Raw genomic sequence first — 6,613 nt, 5'->3', positions numbered from 1 at the left:
TATTGGGCCGGCCTAAACCATTAAACAGTCAACAGCAACACAGCAACACTTAGTTCACTTAACAGATAGCCCAAGTTAACACAGAATGGCCCAATAACCAAAATGGACAGCCCACTCGCAACCAGCTGGTCTCGAGTCGCAACCAGGTGGTTTCGGCCTGCCACGCTGTGGTTGCGAGTCGTAACCGTGGTCTCGAGTCATCATGCTGTGGTTGCGAGTCGCAACCGACGTAGTCTCGAGTCGCAATCACGTGGTTTCGACTTGTCATGCTTTGGTTGCGAGTCGCAACGGTGCGGTTTCGAGTCGGAAGGCTGTCGTTGCGAGTCGTAACCTGTCACTTTCATGTACACGTGATGATGCAGATGCATCAGTCCCTTTTGTACCAAGAATTCAGGCCCATTTTAGGAAACTACCAATAAGGTTTCACTAACACTTTGCCAAAGCTGAATACTAGTAAAGATAGATCAAACTTTGCCATTTTACATCTTCAAGTCATATTCAAACAAGTTCATCCTATCTTCATATTTTTCTAGGGTTTTCACCATAACAAATCACACATTTATGAACCAAAAATCACATATTTCTAGCAAGATTATGATGCAAGAACAAGTAAAACATACACTTAGTGGCATTAACATAACTCGGTTGGCCCTAAACATCCTTAAACCATTATTCCATAACCATTTAAGCATGTTAGTAAGTATCATTCATAAGGTTTAACACACATAGTCAAAACTTCACAAACTTCCTAAAAATCATGCATAGTATTTCTAGCAAGCAAAATATTTCTAACCAAACATGCATAAAAATCTAGTTCATTTAACCCACATAAATCTTATACACAAAAGATAACACAAAAGATAGCACTAACCGGTTATGAAAAGAGGAGCCGAAAACAAAGAAAAGAGAACCGAGAAGATGGTATGTCCGAGTGATAGTCTTGACCGAGTTTCTTGTCCGGGATCTTTGCTTGAACCGAAAATAGGAAGAGATTGGGGTGTGTTGTTGAGGGTTTCTAGTTGAGAGAGTTTGAGGAGTGTTGTGGGTTTGTGTGTAGTAACAAGTGAGGGAAAGTGAGGAGAAGGTGGGATATATATACATGGGGTGTTTCGGGTTGGGCTTGGGATTTCGGCCCAAACCGGTTTCGGCTCAACGGCCCACTCGAGACCGAGTGGCCCACTCGCAACCGCCCGGTTGCGAGTCATGGTCTCGGGTCGTGGTTTCGGCTCTCATATAAATATATATAATACATACACAACACATATCAAGTAAAAATCACGTTTCCATTTAATAATATTTATATACACACAAAATATTACAAGGTGATCGTTCGGAAAAACCTCGAGTGTCACATACAGACCGAATACAGACAAAGTACAGACACAAGTGCACCAACAATTTCACTATAGTATTAATGTACTTTTGTTGTTTATTAACTGAAATTAGAAAACAAACAACAGATAAAGAAAATTAAAAAAAAACAAAACAAAGTAGAAGCAATTTATGGTTTAAATCTTCAGTGTCATCAGTCTCTTTTATCTTTTGAAACTACAAGAACTGTGACAAATAAATGGCATTTTGGGTTTGGCGTGGTTTATTTTCTTTGTTCTATGTGTTGAAGTGTATTTGTGGATGTTGGAGATATAGATCAACCCTTTGTGGGTGGATGCTATCTGCCTGTCGTCTTCCTTATAATCATCAAGGCCAAAGTAGCATTTACACTGGTATAGGTCTCTTCTAATCATCCAAACCCTATTCAAGAACAAAGATGACAGAATGACTGGTCAGTCTCTCTTTTTTGAATTTTGTCCATCTCATGCAGCAAAACCTTAGTACACTCATGTAACAAATCATTAAGCGAAACTTCATGCAGAACATTACTAAGTATCAAAGAAAAGATGTTTGCCATCGTTGTATATTTTGGCGTTTTACATTGAGTTGTATTTTTTTTAGGAACCACTATGTTTTTTTGTGTGTTTTTTTGGTGTGATAAACGAAAGGTGGTGGGACGTTTCTATTTAAAGATTTTTTTTTGGGGTGTAGTTTAGGCGGGATATTATTTTTATAACAAGAAATGTAATTAACATTTATCCGGATGTAAGGTTTGGCGATATATATATATATATATATATATATATATATATATATATATATATATATATATATATATATATATATATATATATATATATATATATATATATATATATATATATATATATACTATATAATATACATATCCAAAGGACTTCTTAAGGTCATTGAAATTTTCTTAAAACATCCATAAAGCATGATGTACAAGTTTTTTAAGCACCAGAAAACTTCACTTTCCACTTATACCCTTTCCCCTAAACTAAACACGCGACACACAATTTAGGGTTTCACATATTCATCTCATTTCTATCCATCTCCGTCTCTCTCTGTTGCGACGATTAAGCGTTTGATGAAGATATCACCAGATTGGTTCAGATTTTCCTATCTTCGGCTACTATTGATGGTGGTTATCTGGTTAAGTTGGCCATTCCGACCACTCGACAACCCTAAGGTTAGATTTGTTGTTGAAACTTTTAGATCTGCGGCATTTTGTTTTTGTAACTTGACATGGATATGTGAAATTGTAGGGTTTTCTTTCACCAGACGGCGATGTATTTTCCGGCATAGTGACACAAGATCGATTCGACTTCTCGGTACCGTCTTTGTAACCTTATTAGCAAAATTTTAGGGTTTTTTCTCCAGCGATTCCGACATTAGATCTACTCTACTGGGTTCAACTTCTCGGTATGTTGTTTTTAACCATATGGACATTTTTGTTTGTTATTTGACATTTCAGATTTGTGTTGTGTTCTTCAAATATAGTGGTCGTGCATCTGTGAAATAGTTTCAAATATGTGTGGTGTTCTTCAACGATATGTATTTGATATGGATCTGTGAAATAGATTCAGATCTGTTATAATACTTTCAGATCTGTACAGTTTTAGTTAAATGCTATTACGTTTAAAAAGATGAAAGTCATAAATTGCCATTTGGTGAAAGAGTATTTGACATGGGTCTGTGAAATAGATAGCAAATCTGTTGTAGTACTTTAAAATCTGTTCAGTTTGAGTTAAATGTTGTTCTCTGTTTAAGGTATTACAAAACCCTGACAAGCATTTTGAGGAAGCAAAATCAGTTATAGATAGTGTTTTAGAATTCCTGAACACTAACGAAAACTCTGAAGATAATATGAAGGAGAATGAAAACCCTCAAAAGAATAGACTAGCTTTGGCCCGGAAGCGTGCTAAGTTATCAATGAAGGCTGATACAAGGTAAAGATTATACATACTTTGTTATGTTCTCACATGAATAGGGTCGGCTGTTTGAAATCAGTATGTATGTAACATGCTATGAAAGTTAAAAGTAATTGTAGCGTATGATGAAAATTCAGTAATTGTAAAGTGTTCACATTTTGCTACCAATCAAGCAACATGCTTTCATCTTTTACCAACTGGCAACCTGTTTTTTCATTTTTAACCATTCATATAAAATGCCATTTAGAGCTGCAAACGAACCGAACAAACATATATTTGTTCACGAACTGTTCATGAACACTTACCTAACGAAATATCTGATTCTAAAACAAAGAGTGCAGCAATTGTAGTAAAAGAGGTCAGTTTTCATGACTATTTATCCGAGTTTATAGGATTTAAAATTCTTATTACGTGAGTTCATACACCATGCTGGATTAACTTGTTATGGATTTCTCCTTTGTATATGCAACAGATTCCTTTTCAGACCAACAAATCCTCTCTTGTTATGAAAAATGCCGAGCTAATTCAGAACAAGGTATCTTCTTTTTTTATACCCATTTATGTTTTTATTCATGCTATATCATTTTATGTTCCATTATAAGTTTATAACCTGAATGTATACTTTTTATCTTTTGTTAACGACTTTGGAAGGCATAAGTGATATCCGTGACGAGAGTGATCGATCTGGAATGCGAATAGTCATTGAGGTAATTTTATCGTGAAATTTTCGCTTTAATCTTTATTGCTTTCGGAGATCTATTGATACTGTGCTGATTTTTCGTTTTCTTTTACTGATTTAACCTTTTTCATTCAAACATTTCAGCTTAAAAGGGGGGTCTGATCCGGCCATTGTTCTGAATAATGTATATCGTTTCATTGCTGCAACATGGTTGGGTGAGTTGTTTTATAATTGTGTTTTTTTTTTCAGTTAAACGTCATAAAATGTTTTTTTGTGCGTACCTTTTGTTTTTTGCTTTTGCAAGAGGCGAAGAGCTGATCGTGTTCTCTATTTCAGGTGCTTTTCACATAGCTTTTCACATCTTTTACTTTTTACGAATTACGATTAAACTAATTGTCAACTTGAGATGATTCATTATTACTATTATTAATTTTTGTGTAGTGATAAGGGTATTGTGTATTCTGCACCAGCGTACAAAATTCCGGAATGTTCTCGTGCAGCTGCAGGTACACCTCTGATACAGGTATGTAATATGTTAACTTACCGTTTTTCACCATGAACAAGACAGTTGACTGTTCTGCCTTTCTGCTGACTTGGTTATTTTCAAATTTTCATCCACTTTTGACTGTCTTCGCGGACAGAACCCCAGTCAAAATGGCTTTGAGGCGAAGGGGCGTCACGCTTTCGGATACCCTTTGTTGCTTATTCGGGTTCGAAGTAGAAAATGAGATCAGCTCTTCGCCTCTTGCGTTCTCTCTTGCGCTATTTGATGGAATGTTATGGTCAGACCGAATCCCTTTTCCCTCAGGTCAGTTTTCTTTAAGGTGTGTGGGGTTTGTTTGATAACACTTGCCAAATAAATACAAATGACTTGGAATAAATTTCCATTCCAAATCAGACCAATAAAAAAGGTTGTATACCTGCCTAAATCATGCCGGCATCTTTTTTTTGCGCATAGTTATAATATTTAAAGAAAATGTGTTTTCTTTCTCAATTAATCATCTATCATTTATATATTGTAGAATTCATACAATGTGCTCTGTCGAAATTTTGATTCGGGATTGGCAAAATGTCGTCACTTGGAGAGGTGTGTTTGCATACTGTAAATATAGGGGTGACAATCGTGGCCCATTCTTCAATGAATAGGTTGACTTGGGTCTACTAAAGTCATACAACGGGTTCATTTTGGTCGATTTATTTGACAACGGGTCAGTTACAGGGTAAAATTGTTGGCTTATAGCCCTCTGGCAATGGGTTTGCTTTCGGGGAAGTATCTGTTACCTGATGGTGGTGCAGCCGATGCTCGTTTGAATCTCTTCAGAGGCAGGTATTCGGAAGGGGAATCCAGATACAACTTATCAAATCCCACCATTAGAGAAGCTATTAAAGTACTTCCAATCTTTCTATTACATTACGTTACATCTGATGTTACATACTATATGATATTGTGCTTATATGTTACATTTGGTGGTTAAATACGTATCAGTTTCTTTTTTTGTTGATGGTCAAATATGTTGCATTACTTTCTGATGCAACAAAATTCTGCAGGCATACATTTCCATTGCAGAACGTTATGATATCCATCGGGTATCTCTTGCAATAGGTATGCACTACAAAAACTACTAAAGGGGTGCTTATTTTAAATGGATGAGAAACTATGCCCATCTGCTTATTTTGATGAAAGAAGTTGTCTTCGTGATGTATTTAAAGTTACAAGTTTAGCCTAAGCTCAAGCTTTAGTGTAGCTTGTTTCGAGCTCTATGTCTAAAGCTTGAGCTTGGCTTATTAATAAATAAAAAATTATACAATTATTTAAAAAATGTAGCTTTAAGTTTATATTTAACTTCCTGGTTTGCTCTAACACATATCAACAAGCTACCCAAACTGTTTAACCTGTTATTGATATCGTCCAGGTTGTTGATGGTATTCGGAAGGTATGCCCCGAAGCTGGTGCGCTGATCCATTTTCTGGCTTTAATGGTAATTTTCAAGGGAAAAGCTCACTCCTTTGTGACCAAAAATTTGTTATTTTAATATACCTGTATATCTTGTACTGTTATGAAACCGAAATCAGATCTCATATGAGCTTTTTCAAGAGCTTCTTCTGTTTACTTTGGAGCTTGTTTTTTTTAATCCGAAATATATTTTCCACTCATACGAGTGACCATCATTGAAGAAATGTGAGGATAATGACTATTGAAAGTCCAGCTTGTGGGTTAGGTTGGGTTGGGACTAACTAACTATAGATTGTTTGGGATTTTAAAATTGGATTTTGAAAGCCTCTTGTAACTATGCAAAAAATTAGGCCTCATGAAGTGATTTAGGTTCAAACATCTTCACAATGTCTTCTTCTGTAATGGGTTGAAATTCAAATACACTCAACCAACAGTTCAATTTAGGGTGAAATCAAAAGCTTCATTAATACTTCAGCATATAGGAAATTACGGGAAGTTAAAAAAATCAATTGAGATGGGAAATTTAGAGAAGATCGAGGTGAGATGAGAGAGAAACCCTTCACACAGAACTTTTCATAACCAACTTGATACCTCCTTTCTTTATTTATCCTTCAGCTATTGATGCTCCCCTTAGAATTAGTAATCTGGTGTTGCATAAACATCATGCCCTCAATGATTACAACAAGCTTGGAT

General features: G+C 35.8%; 1 long non-coding RNA gene across 3 annotated transcripts; it reads left to right on the top strand.

The window, feature by feature from the left end:
• The first annotated feature begins 2,728 nt into the window (after window positions 1–2,728).
• LOC110923988 lies at window positions 2,729–6,120 on the top strand. 3 transcript variants are annotated; one of them, XR_004881894.1, is made up of 12 exons: window positions 2,729–2,778; window positions 3,127–3,305; window positions 3,760–3,822; window positions 3,939–3,994; window positions 4,111–4,176; window positions 4,271–4,302; window positions 4,408–4,489; window positions 4,608–4,774; window positions 4,989–5,053; window positions 5,186–5,354; window positions 5,515–5,569; window positions 5,880–6,120. It is a non-coding gene; the product is annotated as an uncharacterized LOC110923988 (long non-coding RNA). The 3 variants fall into 3 exon arrangements; XR_004881893.1 differs by having other exon boundaries at window positions 4,111–4,181; XR_004881892.1 differs by lacking the exon at window positions 4,271–4,302 and having other exon boundaries at window positions 4,111–4,181.
• Window positions 6,121–6,613: the final 493 nt, after the last annotated feature.

The sequence above is a fragment of the Helianthus annuus genome, chromosome 2 (genome assembly GCF_002127325.2).
Source record: "Helianthus annuus cultivar XRQ/B chromosome 2, HanXRQr2.0-SUNRISE, whole genome shotgun sequence".
Taxonomy (NCBI): domain Eukaryota; kingdom Viridiplantae; phylum Streptophyta; class Magnoliopsida; order Asterales; family Asteraceae; genus Helianthus; species Helianthus annuus.
This window is presented reverse-complemented; position numbering and strand designations above follow the sequence as displayed.